The 26,830-nt window shown below is 44.0% G+C and overlaps 1 protein-coding gene and 1 non-coding gene across 4 annotated transcripts in view; one reads left to right on the top strand and one right to left on the bottom strand.

The window, feature by feature from the left end:
• RIN2 (Ras and Rab interactor 2) overlaps positions 1–26,830 on the bottom strand; it is a 211,009-nt gene that overhangs the window by 183,029 nt on the left and 1,150 nt on the right. The window lies entirely within an intron of this gene.
• TRNAC-GCA (transfer RNA cysteine (anticodon GCA)) lies at positions 19,584–19,655 on the top strand. Its single transcript has one exon. It is a non-coding gene; the product is annotated as a tRNA-Cys (tRNA).

The raw sequence follows: 26,830 nt of genomic DNA, 5'->3' as shown, positions 1-26,830 counted from the left end.
TGAAGTACTTCAAATCCTAAAAATTAGAAACGGGGGGCCAAAGAGAGCAGCTGGGTGTCTGTGGTTCCTGCCGGCAGGACCACCTCTAAATACCTTCATAGTTTCTCTCTTTCAGCTCACACTGTCAGGCTGACTCTGTCCTTAACCTTGTCCCCAGAAGGCATCCTGTCCCCCACCTCCCTGACCACAGAAAACTGCCTGAGAAGAAACTGATGGGGGAGGGAAGGAAAAAATGCAAGGAATTAGGAGAGTAATTACGGGTATTTCCAAAGCAAGAACATTTCTGGTAAGCTTAGAAGACTCTTCATCCTTTAGCTATTTTGTTGTCAGAAATGGGCACCCCCCAAAAAAGTCAGAATGAAGATCCCCTAGAAGTTACAATACCGATGAAAACTAAGGATTCAAATTTGTTATTTATTTTCTATTCCCTTTCCAAAGGCTTTTGTGTAATGGAGAAATTTTAGATGTTTCCAATTGCTTTAAAACAGACTTACTGGTTAACTTTCCTTATGCAATGATCTCAGTTTTTCCCTCAGAAGCCAGCTTGCCATGACTTCATGAAGTTTTCCTCACTTCCATGAAAAAACATTCAAAGATGGGGCACACTTTCTCTTCTGAGGATCATTTTATTCTGATATGTATTCTTGCAAAGGATGAGCCAAGAATTCTGTTGCCCTTTGATGCTCTAAACCTTCGCACTGTACTAACACACTGGATTCTTTGATCTTTGCTTAAATATGTAAGATTAAATTAAATAAGATCAACAAGATTGTTTTGAATAATCTTCTCAAATAGGTTCATTGTTTTGGAAACATTCTCTCATCTTCAGAAATGACCAGCAGGTCTAGGAATGCATATATATCCATGATAATTCTATAAGCGTTTCTATTTCTGTCCTGCCAGTTAAGGAAAGGGGCCACTAGAACATTTGTTTATTCATTTTAACAAACATTTGCTGGGTTTTGCTCAGGGTCTCAGCTGGACACTGCAGAGACACAAACAGGGTCCTGTTTTTAAATGTGGGGATCTCAAAGGGATGCAGAAGACGAGGGTAGTTTCAATCAGGGGGCAGGAAGCGAGGCATTTTAGAGAAAACCACTTGGTCAAAAGCAGATGTGCCAAGGTCAAAGCACTGGGGTCCTCGTTGGCCCTGGGAGGACTGGGGATGGAAGTGGATAGGCAGCCCAGGAAAGGGCCTGGACCACGGGGAGGAGGTGGGCTTCCATTGTAGAATGAAAACACAGCAGAGCTACTGAAACCTGTTGCAGGGTGGGCTGCTGGAGGTGGAAGGGCCTCTTAAGGCAAATAATGAAGACCTGAACTACGGACTACGACCTTGAACTAGGCAAGATGGTACCAGACACCAGAGCTGTTATGGAAGGCTGCTGCTGAATATGAGGAAGCTCTAACAGGCCCCGGAGAGGACAAGGAAGCCTCGAGAAGCAGCTGGTGTGGGCGGGTGGAGGATTAGTACATTTTTAGATAAGCTGAGTCTAAGTTGAAAAGTCCAGCGCTAGTTGAAATATTAAGAGGAGTAAATGTGTGTTTCTGTTTCAGGACAGAAAGTCCCCTCCCAGCAAACCCACAGATACACATATCTGTGCATATCTCCGCACACAGACAGTGAGTGAAGGGAGAGTGGTCACAGCTGCCCTTGTGATCAACAAAGCCAGGAATCAAGTTTCCTGTGTGGGAAGCAGGCATCCTGACTGCTGGCCTTACTAAGACGAGAGGAATTGCCGGTGTGAGTGCGTGTGGGTGTTTTTTTTTTTTTTAATATAATTTTTTTATTAGAGTATCAGTTTGGTTCAGTTCAGTCACTCAGCCATGTCCAACTCTTTGTGACCCTATGGACTGCAGCACGCCAGGCCTCCCTCTCCATCTGGGAGTAAACTCCCAGAGTTTACTCAAACTCATGTCCATTGAGTCGGTGATGCCATCCAACCATCTCATCTTCTGTCATCCCCTTCTCCTCCTGCCTTAAATCTTTCCCAGCATCAGGGTTTTTTCAAATGAGTCAGTTCTTCGCACCAGGTGGTCAAAGTATTAGAGTTTCAGCTTCAGCATCAGTCCTTCCAAAGAATATCCAGGACTTATTTCCTTTCAGATTGACTGGTTTGATCTCCTTGCAGTCCCAGGAACTCTCAAGAGTCTTCTCCAACACAGGTAGGTTCACAATGTAGTGATAATTTCTGTGTGTACATATATCCCCTCTTTGGGGGATTTCCTTCCCATTTAGGTCACCACAGAGCATTGAGCAGAGTCCCCTGTGCTGTGCAGTTATCATTAGTTATTTATTTTATACATATTAATGTATAAATGTCAATATCACTTTTTCCAATTACCCTACCACACCCCCCCCCCATTGATATATATATACTCCCTTGGTATCATATATTTGTTCTCTATGTCTGTGTCACTGTTTCTGCTTTGTAAACAAGATTGTCTGTACTTAATTTTTTCAGATTCCACGTAAATGCATTAATATATTTGCTTTTCTCTTTCTGACTTACTTCACTCTGTATGATGGTCTCTAGGTCCATCCACATCTCTGCAAATGGAGCAATTTCATTCTTTTTAGTGGCTGAGTAATATTCCATTTATATATGTACCACAGCTTCTTTATCCATTTGTCTGTTGATGGACATTTAGGCTGTTTCCATGGGTCTATGATTATTTCACTTTTGGATGATTTGGTCTGAGGTTCCGGAGGGCAAGGGGTGGATTCTAGAGCATGGTGACTGCACCATTAGGAATGAAATCTCATCCCAGCCCTCTCTCTGAAGTCTCTTCTCTCTATTGTGACCCAGGATATTAGACAAGTTGTTCACCATGCAGCCAATGCAGGAGCCACCCAACCTTGTGCTTCATCAGAAAGCTTAAGACTGGTACCCATGTTCTCAGTTCCTTCATTTATAAGGGTTATCATATTCAAGGACAAGGTAAACAATTCTCCCAAGAATTCTCGTGTCACTTACTTTTGCAAAAAGCAGTAGATATTTAAAGATCTAAAGCTACAAAGAAGAAAATCACCTGAGGATAACTCAGTTCTTTTCTAGTGGAAAGGTTAGTTTACAAGGTACATTTAGACAGCAACCTAATTCTTCTTAAGAGAGACATGTTCTGGGCTATTAACGTCCTCTTTAAAAACCTTCCAAAACAAAACTACTGAAAAAGGCGCCAGTAGTAAAGAACCCACCTGCCGATGCAGGAGATATAAGATATACGGATTTGATCCCTGAGTTGAGAAGATCCCCTGGAGAAGGGAATGACAACCCACTCCAGTATTCTCTCCTGCAAAATTCCATGGACAGAGGAGTCTGGCGGGCTGCAGTCCATAGGACTGCAGAGTCAGACGCGACAGAGCAACAGAGCATGCACAAACACACACCCACACATACACAAGGTATTAGGCTAGTTACTCCTCCTCTAACAGTCCTTTCTTCTGACACTATTCATTCTGGATATCCATCACTGCATAACAAATCACACAAGACTTGGTGGCTGAAAACAACCAGCATTTTATTATCTGGTTTGTGAGGGTCTGGAATTCAGGTAGGGCTTCGCTGAGTGGTTCTGGCTGAGAGTCCTGAATGGGACTGCAGCCGGAGAAGAAAGCAGCTGGAACAAAGCTGGAGTTGGGGGGAGCAGCCAGGCATCTTTCTCTTACTTCTTGTAGGTTCAGACCATGCAGTCTCTTCCCTCGGACTAGTCTGGGCTTCCTCACAGCATGGCGGTCTCAGAATATCCCAAGGACAGGTAGAGAAAGCATCACCTTTTCCAACTCATCCCCTAAGGTAATACAGTGTTATTTCTGCCACATTCTACTGGTTACAAGCGAGACTCAAACCTGCTGCTGCTGCTAAGTCACTTCAGTCGTGTCCAACTCTGTGCGACCCCATAGACGGCAGCCCACCAGGCTCCCCCGTCCCTGGGACTCTCCAGACACTGGAGTGGGTTGCCATTTCCTTCTCCAATGCATGAAAGTGAAAAGTGAAAGTGAAGTCGCTCAGTCGTGTCTGACTCCTAGCGACCCCATGGACTGCAGCCCACCAGCCTCCTCTGTCCATGGGATTTTCCAGGCAAGAGTACTGGAGTGGGGTGCCATTGCCTTCTCCGAGACTCAAACCTAACCAGATGCAAAAAGAAGAGAGTAGAGTTCACCCCTGAACGGGGCGGGAGGACAAAGAGAACAGGCACAACGGTGATGATGGTGTGTCTGTCTTTAGAGAAATACAGTCTCCCCAGCCTAGAGTTAGCTCGTACAACAGATGCCTCATTTAAGGAAGCCATGGACAGTCTCATTTTCTAGGTATGTAAACCAGACAAAACATTTCTAAGCTGCTTTTAACACAGAGGAAGGGAAGAAAACATCAAATCTGTTGAGTTTGTTTTTTTTTTTTAGCCTATATGCAACTTTAATTTAAGCTCCAATACTTTGGTCACCTGATGTGAAGAGCTGACTCATTAGAAAAGACCCTGATGCTGGGAAAGGTTGAAGGCAGGAGGAGAAGGGGACGACAGAGGATGAGATGGTTGGATGGCATCACCAACTCAATGGACATAAGTTTTAGTAAACTCCTGGAGATGGTGAAGGACAGGGAAGTCTGGCATGCTGCAGTCCACGAGGTCACAAAGAGTCAGACACAACTGAGCAACTGAACAATAATAACAACAGCAAATGCAACTTTAAAGAATATAACACATGGAAAGTACTTTGTGAACTATAAAATACAGCCTAACTTGTGGTCATTCAAAGCAATTTGGAAACGTCTCTGAAGTTCTCCCTCTCTGAAATTGTGATATATTATTAATGGAGATGACACTCTCCTTGGCAAGTTTTATCTACTTAACAAATACCACTTGAGCCACCCTAGGAAAGTATTTGGGTAATTCTTAGAGTCTTTTTGTAATAGAGAACTTGGAAAGTAAAAACCATCACCAAGACTAGCCTTATAAACTGTTTCTCCTTGGAAGAGGCAGTAAGTACAGCTGTGGGCAAGGAATGTTTGCCTTGGGCTGCGGTTTAGGGAAGAAAGGACAACAAACTAGGTGCCAGGCGACCGGTCACTCTGCTCTCTCTGGAAGGGAGGGCCCCATGGACAACACAAGTCCATTCACGGAAGCTGAAGTTTATTTCTTCTTCTAGGTTCAGCCAACTCTCATTTCACATCTTCCTGGGTTTTGCCCATTTTAACTCTGATTTTTAAAAATATCTTCGATTCAAGGTTGACATATATAAACATATATGTGACAAATCTATATGTATGACAGCCTTGAATCAAGAATTTATAAAAAGAAAATGCTTATCTCAGGATATTTAATAATGTTGGAACGCTGTTTGCTATTATCTTCTGTTTGGGGGTGTATAGATGTGTTTATGGAGAAGGAAATGGCAACCCACTCCAGTATTCTTGCCTGGAGAATCCCATGGACAGAGAAGCCTGGCAGGCTACGGTCCATGGGGTCGCAAGAGTCGAACACAACTTGGCGACTAAACCAGCACCACCAGATGTGTTTAGAGAGGGGTGAATATTTATCCCCTGAAGTGTTTTGACTCCCAAACTGTTTTCTTCTGATCACAGCTCTGCGCGTGCATTGCCTGCCGCGTTCTGTTCTTTTTGTAATGGATTTTCTTTCCTGGACCAGCAGATAGAGACAGGGGCCTCGGGTGGCCAACGAGGTTTCTCGAGTCACATGCGCCCTCTGCTGTTGATGTGGTGAAGTGAACTTTCTTTATTGCACGGAGCGCTTCTGGGCGATTCTAGTCTGCTTTTACTATACTCTTCTTTTTTTTTTTTTTTAATCTCTGCAGGACTCCTCCAATTTTACCCCAATCGCTGTACTTTCTACACATCATCTACAAGAGGCAATGCCCTTTCGGGGTTCCCTTCCTTCTGTTTTGAAGCCTCGGGTCCCACATGCATTCCAATATTTCTACCCAGGACAGAACTTGTCTTTCTAGGGATGATGTTGACTGGTTTGGGTCACCCCACACTCCCGAGAGTCCTGTCCTTTGCTCCAGATTTTCTCTGCTGTCTCTGCCCAGTGCTCCTGACAGGGATGGGCTCAGAGATGCCTGGCTGGACTTGGGTGTTTATCTCATTACTCACAGGAAGTCCTCCCCCGGTTTCAAACCCCACTTACTCACTCTGTGACTTGGGACAAGGTCACTTAACTTCTCAGAGCCTGTGTTTACTTGCCTGTAAAATGGAATCAAGGCGCTCATTTCACAACACTGTTCAGGGACCCTGAATGGAGTGACGTCCACAAACTTTCCAGCACACTGGGACCTGTTTTTCTTTTAATCACAGCCTTTTCAAAAATTCTCGTCAGAAAAGTTCTATTCAACTCAGACTTTTTTTTTTTTTTTTTTTAATCATAACCACCCTTGGAAAAACCAAAAAATGACAACTAGGAGCAAAACTATTTCTTTTTGTTCCCTGAATCCAGCTCCTCTGGGATCACTGGCTTTTTAAATGTAACATTGCCCTCTGTGATTTCAAGAGAAAAACGAGCAAAATGATGCTGTTTGGTTTTCTGTGTTTTTTTTTTTTTTTTGGTTGTTGTTGTTATTATTATTTAATTTGAAAAAAATCAGAAAAAGATCAGTTTGAAATTAAAGTAGCCAACAGACTAGAAGCAACAAACTCCCAAAACAAAACACCAAATGGCCAAAAATAAGTCAGTCTTAGAAGTACAATTTACAAAAATGCATATCTCATAAAAACAAAAACATGAAATGCTTTTCTTTCTAGATTAGAGTGTTTTCTCTCCAGAAAGAGGAGAAAAAAGCAACCAGTGATGTGAGATTAAAATAGAACATAACTGTTATCCATCCCAGCAACAGGCTTCCAGGTGGCTCAGTGGTAAAGAATCTGCCTGCTGATGCAGGAGACTCAAGTTCGATCCCTGGATCCGGAAGATCCCGGGGAGGAGAAAATGGCAACCCACTCTAGCATTCTCGCCTGAGAGATCCTATAGACAGAGGAGCCTGGTGGGCTACAGTCCATGGAGTCAAAAGGGATCGGACATGACCAAATAACTGAGTGCACGTGCACACACACACACACGCACACACACCCCAGAAACATCTAAAGAAATGTCCCACAGGGCATCAGATGTGGAGTGTGTGAGTTGTAAAAACTTGGGCACATAATTTAACTTTTCTAGGACTCAGTTTCCCCTTCTGAAAGTTAGGTGCTATGCGTCAGCAATTTCGGGGGCTTTTGTTATCTGAAGTTCCTTGTCTATATAAATGCTCATGCAAATTTAATTCTCCATCTTGTATGAATACCAATACTGTACCTGTTTTATAGCACCTGTCAGGGAAGAACATTCATGTAGATAAGTCACAAATTTGTAAATGCCCGGGGCAGTAATTCCCCTAGCATTTCTAAAGTTGTCTCTTTAGAAGATAAAGTCTCAAAGGAGACTTCATTTTTCCTCCCCCCCAAAATAAAAATCTATTCAGCAACATCTCAGAGACACGATTTTTTTCTTTTCATTGAAAAGATAGCTTCTATAGTGTTATTTGCCTTTCTGGGAATTTCATTCGATTTGCAGGAAAATAATACCCCGTAAGACTGGATTGTAGCACATGTCACTCATAATCAGAGATTCCCTCCCAATATTCAATTATGTTTTTGTCTGTTTTTAAGAGTGAAATCTGACTTAAAAAAAAAACTAAACTCTCCTTGAGCATTTTCTTTGTTTATTCATAGTATTCTTAAGTCCATGTGGAATGACAACTGCACCAGAGCCATGAAAGATTTCATGCGAATAGGAAATCCCCCATCACAAAGAAGGTTGATTCTCAGCTGGACACAAATGCAAAGTTAGAGAAAAACATTGGCAAATGTTCCTGCTGTGAGTCAAGACGCTGCAGTTTCATATCTAGCTGACAATTTATAAAACGCTGCAGTTTCATATCTAGCTGACAATTTATAAAAGCCTCTTTAATCCCTATAGTATCATTTTAAGGTAACTGGAATGCAGGATTCAAAATTTCATGTGCAGAAGTAAAAAACATGTGAAGACAGCAGAGCTCAGGTTTCACACCACCTTTTCCTCGGTGGCACTGGGCTACCTCATCCTGGCTCTGTACTGGGGCAGAGACCCAGCAGATAGGTGAGCAGCAAGCCACAGGCAGGAGGGGCCAGGTGAGGCGGGGATGGGGAAGGGCTCCCTGGGCTTAGAGGGAAGCAGGTGTGTGGACCTGGCCACCAGTGTGAGGGTCAGCCCACTCCTGGAGGTACAGCTCAGTCAGGGCTCCAGTCCCCTCGTCATCAGCGTCCTTCCCTTACCAGCTTCACCAGGATTTCCACAGCCCCTGCCTGCATCCTCAGTTCTTTTAAAGGCTCTGCATGTAAACAGAATGAACAAACAAAAAAACCCCAAGCCCTCTGCCATTAACGATGGAGAAAGGAGGATTAAAAAGCACTCTCTCTTGCTTCTAAGATCAGAATTAAGGGTGCCTGTTTTCACCACTTCTATTAAACACAGTACTGGAAGCCCTAGTCAAAGCAATCAGGCAAGGAAAAAAATAAAAGGTACCCACTGGAAAGAAAAGAGCAATCTCTGTTCAGAGATCACATAATCTTATATGCTAGAAGATCCTGAATATTCTGCAAATAATTAGAACTCAGAAAGAATCCAGCAAAGTTGCAGTGTACAAAGTCAACACACAAAAATCAGTTGTGTATACAAAAAGTAAATTAAGAAAATAGTTCCACTTACAATCACATTAGAAAGAATATAATATGTAGGAAAAAATTTAAATTTTGCCAAGGGGGCAAAAGATATACACCAAAAACTAGAAAATGTTGCTGAAAGAAATTAAGACACAAATAAAGGGGAAGACAGCCAGTGTTTATGGACCAGGAGATTTCATATTGTTAAGACATCAATACTAACCAGATGAAAGGCAATCCCTAAGAAAACACCAATGCTATCTTTTTGAAAAAATCGAAAAAATCATCTTAGAATTCATATAGAATCTCCAGAAACCTTGAACAGTCAAAACAACCTTGAAAAAGAAGAACAAAGTTGGAAGACTCACACTTCCTGATTTCAAAACATACTATAAAGCTACAGCATAAAGACATAAAGACAGACATGAAGACCAACACATTAGAACAGAAAGCCCCCAAATAAACCCATGCATATATGGTGAAATAATTTTCAATATGGGTGCCAAGATGGTTCAATGAGGAAAGTCCTTACAACAAAGACCTTTGACTTTCCTAGCACAAAGACTCAGTGCTAGGAAAACTGGATATCCACATGCCAAAGAATGCAGTTGGCCCCTTAACTTATACCATATACAAAAATTAACTCAAAACAGGTCAAAGATTGAAGTGTAAAAGCTAAAGTTATGAAACTCTTGGAAGAAAATAGAGGAGAAAAACTTCAAGATATTGAGTCTGGCAATGATTTCTTGGTATGACACCAAAAGCACAGACAACAGGGAAAAAAATAGATAAATTGGACTACATCAAAATTAAAAACATGTGTGCCTGAAAGGACACAAGCAATTAAGTGAAAAAGCAACCCAAAGAATGGGAGAAAATATTTACAAAGCATGTATCTGATAAAGGATTAACATCCAGAATACAGAGAGAACTTCTACAGCTCAATAACAAAAACAAACAACTAGGTTTAAAAATGGCAAAAGGCTTGGGTAAATATTTCTCCAAAGAAGATATACAAGTGGCTAACAAATAAAAAGATGCTCCATGTAACTAACCATTAGAGAAAGGCAAATCAAAACCATGAAGAGACACTGTCATCTATTAGAATGACTATTATCCCCCTTCCCCCAAAAAAACCCCACAAAAAACAAAATAACAAGTGTTAGCAAAGATGTGGAAAAACTGGAACCCTTGTGAACTCTTGGTGGGAATGCAAAATGGTGCAGCTGCTATGGAAAACAGTAGGGCAGTTCCTCAAGAAATTAAAGAATTACCATAGAATTACCATATTATCTATGGTAATAGAATATCTATGGTAATAGAATTACCATATTATCTAGTGATTCCACTTCTGAGTATACACCCCTAAAAACTGAAGACAAATATCTCTTTTTAAAGAGATATTTGAACATGCATGTTCACAGATGCATTATTTACAATAGTCAAAAGGCAGAAGCAACCCAAGTATCCACTGATAGATGAATGGATAAACAAAATATGGTATTACATACAATGGACTACTATTAACCTTTAAAAAGTAGGAAATTCTGACACATGCTATAATATGGTTGAACTTTGAGGACATGATGCTAAGTGAAATAAGCCAGTAATTCATGTGGTAAATACACAGTGTTACTTATGCTCTATGAAGTAGGCTGATAAACAAGACAAAGACTGTAGTATTCCACTTATATGCAGTACCTAGAGTTGTTAAAATCAGAGACAAAAAGTAGAATGGTGAATGCCAGGAGCTGGAGGGAGAGGAATGGGGAGTTATTGTTTATTGGGTGTTTCAGTTTGGAAAGATATGAAGAGCTCTGTGGATGGATGGTGGTGAGGGCTGTACAAAACTCTGAATGTACTTAATGCCGCTGAACCATGCCCTTAAAATGGTTAGAATGGTAAATTCTGTTATATATACTGGAGTGGGTAGCCTTTCCCTTCTCCAGTGGATCTTCCCAACCCAGGAATCGAACTGGAGTCTCCCAAATTAAAGGCGGATTCTTTACCAACTGAGCTATAAGGGAAGCCCAAATTCTGTTATATTTCACAACTAAAAGAGAAGGAAAAGCTATAACCAGTTGGTTAGCTGAAATGATGAGAATTTGGTGGTCCACCAGCAACCCAGCCTTACAAATAAAACGAGAAGACAGTCAAAGGCAGGTTGGGGTGGGGCTGGGGCGGTGCACCTGGGCCCTCACCCCACCACCGCCTCCCTTCACTCCCTTTCCTAGTTCATCAACTCACTGCAAAAAAATTAATGGCAGACTTTAGGGCACAGAAAAGACAGAGGCTTGAGGACACCTAGGAAACTGTTTAATGAACTATAAACATCACAAAAATATTTGTGTATTTCTGTTTCAGAAGGAAATTGTGCAACCAGATTTCCTGGGTATTTCTCTACAGCCATGGGTGGGGGGAAGGATCAGACAACGGTGTGTGGGGGGGCGGTCAGAGGTCACAGGCTCCTGGAGGCACCGAGTCCCACATCCACCCACACCCTCCGTCATGAGACAGAAAGTTCCTCAGCCGGGTGACTCTTGAGAATCAGGCTCTGCCCATGGATGCACCTGGGGCCATGCTGTCCAGCCCCCATTAGCTTGACCTTGAGCAGGTCAGGTCACTGGTGCGACCCCAACCTCCGCCTTCCCCATGTCCAAGAGGTACAAGAGGCCTACCCATCTTTAGGACTGGCAGGAGCAGATCTGACAAGACAGCACATAGACTGTGCAGACTCAGTAAAGGTCAGCTCTCACCAGGACTCCCAGGACGGTCAGCCCTCAGGATGCTATCGACAGGCTCCTGCCAAAATCAAGTGGTTTCTTCAGTCTCAGTGGAGAAGTCCTCAGCCTTTCTCCATCAGACTCGGAAACCCTGAACCCTGTGTTAGAGGGCGCACATGTGAAAGTTCTGAGTCCCAACTACCCAAGGGGCTCTGTCTGCTGGGAAGACAAGCAGCTAAGAGAAATGAACCAGCATCATCCCTTGAGCTGAAACATTTGCAACCTGTGCACATCGTCTCAAATACTTTACTTTTGACTGCACTTTGATGTGGCGCATGGGGGCTTCTGGGATCTTAGTTCCCTGACCAGGCATCAAACCTGCACCCTCTTCGTTGGAAGGCAGATTCCCAACCACTGGACTCCCAAGGTAGTCCCCGCTCCCATATACTTTCAGTCATCTGCAGATTACTTATGATAGCTAACATAAGGGAAACAGTTGTAAATACAAATTAAATGCTACAAAACAGTTGCTGTGTGCTAAGTCGCTTCAGTTGTGTCCAATTCTTTGTAATCCCATGGACTGTAGCCTGCCAGGCTCCTCTGTCCATGGGATTTTCCAGGCAAGAATACTGGAGTGGGCTGCCATTTCCTTCTCCAGGGAATCTCTCCACCCAGGGACTGAACCCAAACCTCTTATGTCTTCTGCATTAGCATTGGCAGGCAGGTTCTTTACACTGGCGCCACCTGGGAAGCCCAAATAGTTGCTGGTACACAGCAGATTCAAGTTCTTGTTTTGGGGGAGTTTCTGGAATTCTTTTTAATGTTTCGATCCACAGTTGGTTGAATCCAGAAATGCAGAGCCAGCAGATTAGAGGGCAACAATAACATCCTCCTCCTCACAAAATATGAAGATGACCTGGATGGGGGCGATGGCCAGGAAGACTCAGAGAAACACAAAATGGGTACCACACCTGTTCATTTCAGGGCCTGACCCATGGTACTCAATAGCACTTTGAAAGAATGCAAGGGTTTCAGTCCCTTCTAACCTCTTTTCTAAGATAGGAATGCTTTTCTCTGGGCACTTCCAATTCCTTCGCAAGCCACAGTGGCAGCAGATCTGGGGCCAGTGGGGGGGGGCGTGGGGGGGGCGTGGGTAATGGCTTTTTCCACCTAAATATTCCTCTCCATCTTCTGCAATCTTGGGCTTCTTGATCTTTTCCCCACTCCTCTACTTGAAAAAATATCACTTTATCACATGTTGCTCCAAGAAAAATACAATGTGCCCAGAGCACATTCCTGTCTGACTTCCTCTGGAAACACAAGTCAGGATTGGTTCTACTGACCGCGAGTGTTGTCACCCATCTTCTTGAACAATCCCAAGGCTCTCTCCCACTTCAGTGCCTGGCTCAGGGGGGCAGGGAGGGGCAAGGGATGCTGGAGCTGGTTCAGATGCAGGCTGAGTTCAGAAACCTGAGTTCTGCCCACATCAGTCTTCTGAGGGAAAAAAGAGTATAGAGATCTGCAGAGATCCCCAGCTCCTGCCCCGGCATGACAGCAGGGGTTCCACGGGACAGAACCCCAGGCTTCCAACAAAGGAACCACCAAGGTCATGATGTTGGTCAGGGGGAAAGCAAGGGCAGGTTTGTGAGTTTTCTACAAAGCTAAATTTTTATATTTTTAATAGGCTACGATGAGCATCACTGTACTATCTAGGGATCTGAAAGTTTTGCTACACATTTCCCCAGTCAAGTCATTTGGTCTCTACCTATCTTGAGTCAGCAGAATGAAAAGCTGTGGCTCATTAAGGGTCAACCTCTCCAAGGACTCAGCACGTGGCGATCACTGAAACCACTGCAATGGTTTAATGGACAGCACATCTCCAAACCAGCAGTCAAGACATCAGTCTGCCTGTCATTTCTTTAAGACTTCACCTCCCATTCTCAGCTTCCATCCACTGCTGGGAGGGTGCTGAGAACTCCCTGGCCTGAGAACGAGGCAGGAAGGCAGGAGAGAGGCGATTCCTATCGGGCACTTTGACCACAGAGTAACCACTCACCTCCGAGAATACCCGACTCCTGACCATGTGAGCTGGTCACACTTCCTGCTCATTTGATCAGTTTCCAACTTTACATCCTGCTATGGGTTGAATGATACCCCCAGAAAGATCAGTGGGAGACCTGATCCCCAACACTTCACTGAACGGGCCCCTTATTTGGAAATAGGGTCCATGAAGATTTCATCAGGTTAAGATGAGGTCTTTGGATGGTCCCTAATCCAATATGACTGGGGTCCTTATAAAAAAGGGAAATGTGAACACACACATGCAAAGAAAGGACCATGTGCAGACCCGGAGAAAGGACTCCATGGGAGGATGGGAGCGGAGACTGGAGGCTGAGAACTGCTTGACAGTTCCTCTCAACCAGAAGGCAGGAGAGGAATCCAGACTGTACCGTCCTTGGCACCTTCAGAGGGAGTCACGGCAGCCCCCAGAAATCTAACATACCTTAGTATTTTCACTAAAAGATGCTCTGGAGACGTGACAGAATGCTGCTAGGAGTGTAGGTGCTGGCATTTGACAGACCTGGTTTGTATTTTGGCTTCTCCACGTTTGTGCTGTGTGACCACACACAAGTTACCTAACCTCTCTGTGCCTTGGGTCTATGATCTGAAAAAAAGAGGGAAAATAAAACCACTTCCTGTGTCCCACAGGGACAATACATGAAGTAACCATCTCAAAGGCCCCTGGTTGGTATGACCGTCAGTTGGGATCCTGAAGCCCTTGCCAGGGGAAGCGCGTATCTTCCGTAGCCCATGGCGAGCTCTGTGGTCACACGGCCATGTGCTCAGGAAGGCCCCACTCTTGGCTTAATGCTCTGCTGACACGTTCTTGAAATTATTAATAATTTTTGACCAGGGCCCTCATTTTCATTTTGTCTGGAGCCTTGCAAATTATGTAGTGGTCCTGCCTGGCCCCTTCAGTCACATACATGAGTTGAAAGCTTGTGATCCCCGGTGTGTGCAGGAGAGCATCCTCTTTAAGAGTGAAGCGACTTTCCAGGGTCGGGAGCCTTTTTTCTCTTTAAGCATCTTTATCCCTCAGTCCATCGCTCAAGTCTTTCTGGAGGCTGCATTCAAATATCCCAATGTCTTTCAGTTCAGTTCAGTCACTCAGTCATGTCTGACTCTTTGAGGCCCCATGGAGACATGACTCTTTGCAGCCACATGGACTGCAGCACGCCAGGCTTCCCTGTCCATCGCCAACTCCTGGAGCTTGCTCAAACTCATGTCCATTGAGTCGGTGATGCCATCCAACCATCTCATCCTCTGTCATCCCCTTCTCCTCCTGCCTTCAATCTTTCCCAGCATCAGGGTCTTTTCAAATGAGTCAGTTCTTCATATCAGGTAGCCAAAGTATTGGAGTTTCAGCTTCAGCATCAGTCCTGCCAATGAATATTCAGGGTTGATATCCTTTAGAATGGACTGGTTGGATCTCCTTGCAGTCCAAGGGACTCTCAACAGTCTTCTCCAACACCACAGCTCAAAAGCATCAATTGCTTCGGCCCTCAGCTTTCTTTATAGTCCAACTCACATCCATACATGACTACTAGAAAAACCATAGCTTTGACTAGACGGACCTCTGTTGGCAAAGTAATGTTTTTTAATATGCTGTCTTTTTAATATGCTGTCTAGGTTGGTCATAGCTTTTCTTCCAAGGAGCAAGGTTCTTTTAATTTCATGTCTGCAGTCACCAACTGCAGTGACTTTTGGAGCCCAAGAAAGTCAAGTCTCTCACTGTTTCTATTGTTTCCCTATCTATTTGCCATGAAGTGATGGGACCAGATGTCATGATCTTAGTTTTTTGAATGCTGAGTTTTAAGCCAACTTTTTCACTCTCCTCTTTCACTTTCATCAAGAGGCTCTTTAGTTCTTCTTCATTTTCTGCCATAAAGGTGGTGTCATCTGCATATCTAAGGTTATTGCTATTTTTCCCAACAATCTTGATTCCAGCTTGTACTTCATCCAGCCCAGCATCTGGCATGATGTACTCTGTATATAAGTTAAATAAACAGGGTGACAATATACAGCCTTGCTGTACTCCTTTCCCTATTTGGAACCAGTCTGCTATTTCATGTCCAGTTTTAACTGTTGCTTCTTGACCTGCATGAAGATTTCTCAGGAGGCAGGTCAGGTGGTTTGGTATGCTCATCTCTTGAAGAATTTTCCACAGTTTGTTGTGATTCACACAGTCAAAGGCTTTGGTGTAGTCAATAAAGCAGAAGTAGATGTTTTCTGGAACTCTCTTGCTTTTTCGATGATCAATGACTTTACCCTCTATCTTAATTTAGCATTATATGTACTTATAATGTATTTAAGAAAAAAAAAAAATCTCTCTTGCAGAAACTTGTTCCAGGTTTGAGGAAAAGAAAGAAGAGAAAGAGCTTTCATGGATCATGTTCTTCCTGACTTCATGGCCTAAGCCCCAGCACCCTGGGCTGATGCTACTAAGAGAAGCTCCTACAGAAACTGGCAGGCTGCCTCACAACAGGCAAGCTTTTATTTTTAGCTCAAAGGGATATTTGGCCTCTTTAGTAACCGTGCCCAAGTCTTCAAGAATCTTTGTGCCTTAACTGTTTAAGTATTGTATTAAGTACCTGCTAGAGACGATGTGGAGAAAAGGGAGCCCTCCTACACTGCTGGTGAGAAAATGAATTGGTGCAAGCCCTATGGAGAACGGTATGGAGATTTCTCAAAAAACTAAAAATAAGAACTATTGTATATCCACTCCTGGGCATATACTCAGAGGAAAAAATGCAATTCAAAAGACACATGTACCCCAGTTCTTTGCAGCACCATTTACTATAGCCAGGACATGGAAGCAATTTAAATGTCCTTCAACAGATGAATGGATAAAGATGTGGTATATATACACAATCGAATATTACTCAGTCATAAAAAGGAATGAAACTGGGTTATCTGTAGAGATGTGGATGGACCTAGAGTCTATCATACAGAGTTAAGTAAGTCAGAAAGAGAAAAATAAATATCATGTATTAGTGAATATGTCTGGAATCTAGAAAAAATGGTACGGTTCAATTCAGTTCAGTCGCTCAGTTGTGTCCGACTCTTTGCAACCCCATGAACTGCAGCACGCCAGGCCTCCCTGTCCATCACCAACTCCCAGATCTTACCCAAACTCATGTCCATCGAGTCAGAGATGCTATCCAACCATCTCATCCTCTGTCGTCCCCTTCTCCTCCTGCCTTCAATCTTTCCCAGCATCAGGGTCTTTTCCAATGAGTCAGCTCTTCACATCAGGTGGACAAAGTATTGGAGTTTCAGCTTCAACATCAGTCCTTCCAATGAACACCCAGGAGTGATCTCCTTTAGGATGGGCTGGTTGGATCTCCTTGCAGCTCAAGGGACTCTCAAGAGTCTTCTCCAACATCACAGTTCAAAAGCATCCATTCTTCTGTGCTCAGCTTTCTTTATAGTCCAACACTCACATCCATACATGACCACTGGAAAAACCATAGCCTTGACTAGATGGACCTCTGTTGGCAAAGTAATGTCTCTGCTTTTTAATATGCTGTCTAGGTTGGTCATAACTTTCCTTCCAAGGAGTAAGCGTCTATTAATTTCATGGCTGCAATCACCATCTGCAGTGATTTTGGAGCCCCCCAAAATAAAGTCAGCCGCTGTTTCTGTTTCCCCATCTATTTCCCATGAAGTGATGGGACTGGATGCCATGATCTTAGTTTTCTGAATGTTGAGCTTTAAGCCAATCTTTTCATTTTCCTCTTTCACTTTCATCAAGAGGCTCTTTAGTTCTTCTTCGCTTTCTGCCATAAGGGTGGTGTCATCTGCATATCTGAGGTTACTGATGTTTCTCCCGGCAATCTTGACTTCAGCTTGTGCTTCATCCAGTCCAGCATTTCTCACGATGTCTTCTGTATATAAGTTAAATAAACAGAGTGACAATATACAGCCTTGATGTACTCCTTTTCCTATTTGGAACCAGTCTGTTGTTTCATGTCCAGTTCTAACTGTTGCTTCCTGACCTGCATACAGGTTTCTCAAGAGGCAGGTCAGATGGTCTGGTATTCCCATCTCTTTCAAAATTTTCCATAGTTTGTTGTGATCCACACAGTCAAAGGCTTTGGCATAGTCAATAAAGCAGAAATAGATGTTTTTCTGGAACTCTCTTACTTTTTTGATGATCCAGAGGATGTTGGCAATTTGATCTCTAGTTCCTCTGCCTTTTCTAAAACCAGCTTGAATATCTGGAAGTTCACAATTCACGTATTGCTGAAGTCTGGCTTGGAGACTTTTTGAGCATTACCTTACTAGCGTGTGACATGAGTGCAATTGTGCGGTAGTTTGAGCATTCTTTGGCATTGCCTTTCTTAGGGATTGGAATGAAAACTGACCTTTTCCAGTCCTGTGGCCTCTGCTGAGTTTTCCAAATTTGCTGGCATATTGTGTGCAGCACTTTCACAGCATCATCTTTTAGGATTTGAAGTAGCTCAACTGGAATTCCATCACCTCCACTAGCTTTGTTTGTAGTGATGATTCCTAAGGCCCAGTTGACTTCACATTCCAGGATGTCTGGCTCTAGGTGAGTGATCACACCATCGTGATTATCTGGATCGTGAAGATCTTTTTTGTACAGTTCTTCTGTGTACTCTTGCCACCTCTTTTTTATATCTTCTGCTTCTGTTAGCTCCATACCATTTCTGTCCTTTATCGAGCCCATCTTTGCATGAAATGTCCCCCTGGTATCTCTAATTTTCTTGAAGAGATCTCTAGTTTTTCCCATGGTCTTCTATTTCTTTGCACTGATCACTGAGGAAAATTTTCTTATCTCTCCTTGCTATTCTTTTGAACTCTGCATTCAAATGGGTATTTCCTTTATTTTCTCCTTTGCTTTTCTCTTCTCTTCTTTTCACAGCTATTTGCAAGGCCTCCTCAGACAGCCATTTTGCTTTTTTGCATTCCTTTTTCTTGGGGATGGTCTTGATCCCTGTCTCCTGTACAATGTCATGAACCTCCATCCATAGTTCATCAGGCACTCTGTCTATCAGATGTAGTCCCTTAAATCTATTTCTCATTTCCACTGTATAATCATAAGGGATTTGATTTAGGTCATATCTAAATGGTCTAGAGGTTTTCCCCACTTTCTTCAATTTAAGTCTGAATTTGGCAATAAGGAATTCATGATCTGAGCCACAGTCAACTCCTGGTCTTGTTTTTGCTGACTGTATAGAGCTTCTCCATCTTTGGCTGCAAAGAATATAATCAATCTGATTTTGGTATTGACCATCTGGTGTTATCCATGTGTAGAGTCTTCTCTTATGTTGTTAGAAGAGAGTGCTTGCTGTGATCAGTGCATTCTCTTGGCAAAACTCTATTAGCCTTTGCCCTGCTTCATTCTGTACTCCAAGGCCAAATTTGCCTGTTACTCCAGGTGTTTCCTGACTTCCTACTTTTGCAAAAAGTGGTACAGATGATCTTATTTGCAAATCAGAAATAAAAATACAGACATAGAACACGCACCAAGGAGGAAAGGGGTGGGGGTGGGTGGGATGAATGGAGAGTTGGGATTGACGTAGATACACTGCTGCTGCTGCTAAGTCGCTTCAGTCGCGTCCGACTCTGTGTGACTCCATAGACAGCAGCCCACCAGGCTCCCCTGTCCCTGGGATTCTCTAGGCAAGAACACTGGAGTGGGTTGCCATTTCCTTCTCCAATGCATGAAAGTGAAAAGTGGAAGTGAAGTCGCTCAGTCGTGTCTGACTCTCAGTGACCCCACGGACTGCAGCCTACCAGGCTCCTCCGTCCATGGGGTTTTCCAGGCAAGAGTGGTGGAGTGGGGTATAGAGTGCTATGTATCAAATAGAGAATGAATGAGAACCTACAGTATAGCGCAGGGAATATTACTCAGTGGTCTGTGTTGATCTAACTGGGAAGGAAATAAAAAAAAGAGGGGATATATGAACTCACAGTTGATTCTCTCCGCTGTAGAGCAGAAGCTAACACAACACTGTAAAGCAACTATACTCCAATAATTTTCTGTTTAAGTATCTGCTATAGATGTAGCTCAGTGGTAGAGCGCATGCTTTGCATAAATGAGGCCCCGGGTTCGATCCCCGGCATCTCCATTTGGGCTTCCCTGGTGGCTCAGATGGTAAAGCATCTGCCTGCAATGCAGAAGACCCGGGTTCAATCCCTGGGTTGGGAAGATCCCCTGGAGAAGGAAATGGCAACCCACTCCAGTACTCTGGCCTGGAAAATTCCATGGACGAAGGAGCGTGGTAGGCTTCAGTCCACGGGTTGCAAAGAGTCGGACACGACTGAGCAACTTGGCTTTGGCTTTCTTTATAGATATGCCAGTGCTACTCTGGCAAAAACCAGACAAGCCCGCAACTTTCCCAGTGCATCTCAGATGCAAACAGGTACTGGGAAGATGGACTGATAAATGGAGGACGCCTTGAGATCAAAGGCTATGAACCCTTGACAAGCTTGTGGTTTTCCAGCCTGTCCGCCTTCCTGGGGCAGACATAGACCAGGGGATGGGTTCAAACAGGGGAGTCCCCTGAGAAAGACAACAACAGAATTCACATGTGTGCCAAAGAAGGGCTATCACCCTAGACCCCGAAACCCAAGCTGGGAAGGAGGCAGGTGAGGATGTGACATGAGCCAGGTGCAGGGACCAGGTAGCAGGGCCAGTGGATTGTGGAGCAGGGCAGGGGCTGAGCCAAAGCAACTCTACAGGAAAAACAAGGTTTCACATCTCATGGTCGAGACAGAGGACAAGGTGGATGGAGTCCCCTCACCAATGGCTACTAGTAGAGCTCGTCTGTTGAATGCTGAATTCTTCTGAAAATGCTTTAGCTGTTACAGTGTTTGGCCCCTGCTTCTGTGCTGGGTCTTCATATGGTGTGTAAATACACTTAGATCGTTTCGTATCTTGGTCCATTTTCCCAGCACTCACTAAAAAAGTGTTTCCTCAAAGCCAGTTTTGTTAAATTAAATAACACACAAGTATAAGAACCTTTAGTTCAGTCAACCTTCAACAACTATGTTGCCATGCTTATTGATTTTTGTCTCTGTTTCTAGAATGATGTTTCATTTATAAAAGCATCAAAATCTCAGAATACAGTCTTGGTTCTCAAGTGAGGCTCTTTTTCTCTCTCCAGAAGAACTGAGTACAGCTTCCTCTGAAGCATTCCATTTTTTCCTCATTTTCCATGGGGTATACAGACAATTCTTCAGTACAGTAAACACCAACTAAGACCCAAATGTTTAAATGAACTTATGGAAAAACAATGGTGTAAAATGCTACTTTTTCATACTATTCATTTTCTTTTACCATTAATGTTGATCATTTTTTCTCTTGCAATTGTTATTTTAATGGTTTCTTGGTACTTACACTAAATGAAAAAAATACTGTAGGAAAGTAATTCAGAAAGGGAAAAACAAATATCATATATTAACACATATATATGGAATCTAGAAGGATGGTACTCATGAACCTATTTGCAGAGCAGTAATGGAGATACAGACATACAGAACAGACTTGTGGACATGACTTGGGGAGGAGGAAGGAGAGGGTGGGATGTACCGAGAATAATGTGGAAGCATACATTACCATATGTAAACTAGATGGGAATTTGCTGTAAACTGGGGCTGGGTAACAACCTAGAGGAGTGATGGGGAGGGAAGAGGGAGGGAGGTCCAAGTGAGAGGGGACATGGGTAAACCTATGGCTGATTCATGTTGATGTTTGGTAGAAACCAACACAATTAGTGAATACCGTAAAGCAATTACCCTTCAATTAAAAGTAAATAAATTTTAAAAATCCTGTAGGAAAAAACTAAGAAAGAGATTGATTTCCACCTTATATCAACATTTAAAATTAGATCTGATGATAGATCTCTTGAGATCTTAAGTCATAATATTTAAAATCTCATCTCAGAAATATCTGTAAATGATGTGACTGACAAGGCCTTAATTTCCAAAATATACAAACAGCTCATACAACTCAACAACAACAAAAAAGAAACCCAATCCAACAATGGGCAGAAGACTTAAGCAGACATTTTTCCAAAGAAATACATCAACAGGCACATTAAAAGATGCTCAACATCACTAATCATGAGGGAAATGAAAGTCAAAACCACAATGAAGTACCACCTCACACCTGTCAGAACGGCCATCATCAAAAACAAGAGCAGATGTGTAGAAAAGAGAACCCCTTCTGCACTGTTGGTGGGAATGTCAACTGGTGCAACCACCACAGAAACCAATACAGAGATACTTCAAAAAACTTACACTAGAACTGCCACGTGGTCAATTCCAATTCTGGATATTTATCCAAAGAAAATGAAAACAGGAACTTGAAAAGATATCTGCACCTCATGTTCACTGCAGCACTATTTACAACAGCCAAGATATAGAAAAAACCTAGCTGTCCACTGATGGATGAACGGATAAAGATGTGCTACATATATACAATAGAGCATTATCTAGCCATCATAAAGAGTGAAATCCTGCCATTTGCAAAAACATGAATGTACCTTGAGGGCATCCTACTAAGTGGAATAAGTCAGACAAAGAAAGACATACACTTTATAATTTCACTTATATGTGGAATCTTTAAAACACACACACACACAGCCAAGCTCAAGAAGACAGACTGCTGCTGGCAGATGCAGGGGGTAGGAACAGGAGATGAAATGGGTGAGGGTGGTCAAAAGGTGCAAACCTCCAGGCATACAATAGGTAAGTCAGAGAACGCAGTGAACAGCATGCTGACTACAGTTAATAATACTGTATTGCATATTTGAAAGTTGCTAAGTGAAAGTCGCTCAATTGCATCCAACTCTTTGGGACCCCATGAACTGTACAGTCCATGGAATTCTCCAGGCCAGAATACTGAAGAGGGTAGCCTTTCCCTTCTCCAGGGGATCTTCCCAACCCAGAGATTGAACCCAGGTCTCCAGCATTGCAGGCAGATTCTTGACCAGCTGAGCCACATGGGAAACCCAAGAATACTGGAGTGGGTTGCCATTCCCTTCTCCAGCGGATCTTCCCAACCCAGGAATTGAATCAGGGTCTCCAGCATTGTAGGCGGATTCTTTACCAATTGAGCTATCAAGGAAGTTGCTAAAATAGACCTTAAAAGTTCTCATCACACACACAAAAATTCTGTAACTGTATAGTGACAGATGTTACCTAGACTTATAGTGATCACCTCACAATATAAATACTGAATCATTAAGCTACATACATGAAACTAATATAAAGTTGTTTGTTAGAAAAAAATTAACAAACTGGGGGTAGTCTGGGTCCTGGCCAGTCACAACAAGTTCTGGATGGTCCGACTCACCATCAATGTAGGCGCTTTCTCTTTCCTTCCAGATCCCTGGACATAGGCCTCTAGGTTCTGCCTCGACCCTATTCTACTTGTCCTGTGGCCTGTCCCTGGGTGAGTTCACCAACTGCCTCACTCTGGTCCCCTCAGCATTCCAGTAACTCCCCAACTCTGCTCTTCATTGACAATTTCTATCGCGGTAACATACAGGACTTGTTAAACTCAGCAGGTTAGAAGTCGCACTATTTCTTCCCCACTTTCTCCCTTGGCCACCTATGCAGAAGGACACACACACGCTCACTCAGGAATACCCACTCCACCTGATAGGTCCATTTTTCTCAAAACATTCCTTTCCTTGACCTCTGTGACACCATCCTGTTAAATACAGATCTCTAAAGGAGCCTACATATCTTCTAGTCTTTGGAATAACCTGTGAAACAAATCTGCAGACACATTTCCTTAGCACTGGAGACCCAGAAATGTCTCCATCCAAATGCAGATGGAGGTTAAATTCACCCAGCCTGTCTTATCACAGTATCACCTTTCCCAAGGCTCCTCCTAGCCTGCCACTCTCCTCTGAATCCCTGAAATACACACTAGAATCCTCTCTTCAGCTCCTCTCTTAAATGCAATCAAGCCTGAATAGCCAGGGGTACCAATGGGTGAAAAGTACATAACAGATTGCAGGCAAGCTCTGATTCAAAATCAACTGCAAACAATGGGTGTGTCTGAACTGGGGGCTTCTGAGGCACTGTCTGGGGAGGCTAGGTGAGCTCTTTCTGCCTGCTTAGCGCAGCCCAGAGGGCCCACTTGCTAGGGCCTGTTTGCATTGCCAACTGAAGTCCTCCAGGTCCCTCAGACCCGATCACACCAGGGGGCAGGGTGGGGATGGGGGACTAATTCATGTTAATCAGATGCATGCATGCACAAACGCTAACTTACTTCAGTCCTGTCGGACTCTTTGAGATTCCAAGGACTACTGTAGCCCACCAAGCTCCTCTGTCCATGGGATTCTCTAAGTAAGAATACTGGAATGGGTTGCCATTCCCTCCTCCAGGGGATCCTTCTGACTCCGCAGGGATCGAACCCACGTCTCTGATATCTCCTGCATTGGCAGGTGGGTTCTTTACCCACCTAGTACCACCTGGGAAGCCCAATCAGATGCATAGAAGCTGGCAAGCCAACAATTCACTCTAAATTTACAAGGGGGGATCACTGTGCCTTTTAAATGTCCAGAACATATATTTTCATTCTTCTGCACACTAGTGTTCCTTGAACACTGCCTAGACGTTAGGAGGTTTTGCATGAACTAAGCAATTTCCCCAAGTGGGCTCCTTAAGAAAGCTGGATCCAGAAGATGCTTCCTGGTTCTGGGGCCAAATGAAGTTGGCAAACATTCCATATTATGGAGTCATCCTAAAGAACCCCAATGCACATGATAATAATAATGGCACTGAAAAGTCCTGCAGTGGAAAACCTACTTAACCTTCTTATTATTTTTCTAAGACATTTTACCCCTGTGACTCTGTAGTTGTTTCTCTGAAAAAGTACCTCCGAACACACCACTGTGTAAATTCTGTTCTGGACATACACTTCATGGTGTGTGTGTATCTGAGTCCCGCCACCTCCAGCAAGTCAGCAGAGGTTCAGCAAAATGAGTACTGGGCCTGGGGCTCTGCTTCCAACTTTGGTGCTTTGACCTGTCCAGGCCTCTGTTTTCGTACCTACCAAATAGAATTATTAGTGTTGTTGTGACAAACAACTGTGATATTATCTGGAAAAGCATTTTATAAAGCAGTATAATAATATGATTATCTGCCAAGGATATACTTATTGATCTGAAACTCCTCCAAATGCTTTTTACAGAAGGATGCTGCCGCTGCTGCTGCTAAGTCGCTTCAGTCATGTCCAACTCTGTGCGACCCCATAGACAGCAGCCTACCAGGCTCCTCCCTCCGTCCATGGGATTTTCCAGGCAAGAGTACTAGAGTGGGGTGCCATTGCCTTCTCTGTTACAGATACTTCTGTTCATTCTTTCAACACTCATTCCTGAAGTGTTAGGCAGTAAGAGCTTGGAGCTGGCTTTCACCCTTAGGAAGTTCAGACAGGGGCTGAGCAGGGACCACTGAATTCTGCTCAAAAGTAACTGCTTTCCAGGTGACTCAGGGGTAAAGAATCAGCCTGCCAATGCAGGAGACAAAGGATGCGCAGAAGACGCAGGTTAGATCCCTGGGTTGGAAAGAGCCCCTGCAGTAGGAAATGGCAACCCACTCCAGTGTTCTTGCCTGGAGAATCCCACAGACAGAGGAGCCTGGTGGGCTACAGTCCATGGGGTTGCAGAGTCAGAGAGGACCGAGCTGACATGCATGCACAATACACACCCAAGGACTCTGGGTGCCTGACCAGGGAAATGCGGCCAGAGTTCAGCTGAAACCACTAGGAATCTGGCAGCATCATCAGACCTGGATTGACACGGGGAACAGGACAGAGCCTCGTGGTGGAATGTGGGCAGTGCCTGTGCTAATTGGGCCCAACTGTGGCTGAACTCTCAGGGCTGCATACCCTCGGACAGAGGAGAAATGAGTTATCTGTCTCCTCCAAGAGGAGGGGGAGGATTTAGCTCCCCAAGGAGAGATTTCTGGAGAAGAAATACTTCTTTGTAGTGGGTGGTGGCCCTTGAATTTGGGGGACCTGGGCAGGTTTGGGGGAGGGCTGCTTGGACTTTCTCTCTAAACAAGAACATACCTGCAGCCCTAGAGCGAGTCAAGCTGCTTGCATCTATTTCTGCATGGCAGGGAGAGAAGGGCTATTTTAGATCTCCTTCTTTTCTTAGGGAACATGTTTGCAGCGGGGAGAGGGTCTCCAGACAAAGGAGGCCACAGTAGCAGGGCGTTCTCCTGTCCCCAGCCTCCAAAGGCTGAAAACAGAGTCCCCAGACCCCAAAGCTCCTGTCAACCACCAGCGCTCTTTCTGGAGTCCCAAATGGGAACCTCCCCCCCACCCCACCTCAATCCGAGGCCACCATCCTGTGGAGGTGCCAAGGCAGGGACAATGCATGTTTGTTCTAGAGACAGAACTGGAACTGGAGGCTGGAAAGGAAATGCCCACCTCTATGTACACTCATAAAAATACTCTCGCATACTTGAACTGGGTAAAATAGTACCAGTTCCACAGTCAAAAAACATAACCTACAAGGGAAAACAACCCGAAAAAGAATGTATCTCTGTGCATAACTGAATCACTTTGCTGTACACTTGAAACTATCATAACAGTGTAAATCAACTATATTTCATTTTTTTTAGAGTCATAGTAAAAACAAAAGAACATGACTATATATTCAATATAAAGCCGCACTGCCTAAACCGCTGCATACCACTCTGCCAAGGCTCAGAAACCCCCAGGTGGGGTCTAGACAAACAGGGCGATTGGAAACACTATTTCCACTGCACAGTGACGCAAGGTCATAACCACAGCCGGTCTTGATGTAAAACGTTGACATTTTGTTCAGGGGATTTTTCACATGAAATTTGATGGTTTTCAACAGTGCATTAAAATACCAATTTTGTTAATGACCGAGTTCCGCCAGCTGTTTGTTTTTGCTGCAATATTTACAAAGTCCTGTTGGTCCGAAGAGTTCCCTGGGGTTTCCTTACTGATGACAGCACGTTCCTAAGAAACCCCACTGTGCCTGAAACCCTCAGGGCTGGAAGAAAATACAGCCGCCCCCCCCCCCCCCCCGCCCCCCAGCTTGCGGGTTTCTGTGGCTTTCTGTCCTGAGTTAGGAAACCTCCCGGCACCCCCTTGCACCCCTCCCCCACTAGAGCAGAGAGGCGCCGGTGAGGGCCCGGGCGGCGGGGAGGGGGTGTCAGTCTCGGCTGTATTTCTTGGCAACACATCACAGGCTTTAAAGCTGAATTCTGCAAACTCTCCGAAGTCCCGCAGCCGTCGGGGCAGAGGGGCGCGGGTGGGTGGACAATGCGCTGGTGCGAGCCGAGTCCAAGGGTGGAGACCAAGCCCGAGGGTGGTGGGCGTGGAAGCCT

This window comes from Muntiacus reevesi, chromosome 2 (genome assembly GCF_963930625.1).
Source record: "Muntiacus reevesi chromosome 2, mMunRee1.1, whole genome shotgun sequence".
NCBI classification, from domain to species: Eukaryota; Metazoa; Chordata; class Mammalia; order Artiodactyla; family Cervidae; genus Muntiacus; species Muntiacus reevesi.
This window is presented reverse-complemented; position numbering and strand designations above follow the sequence as displayed.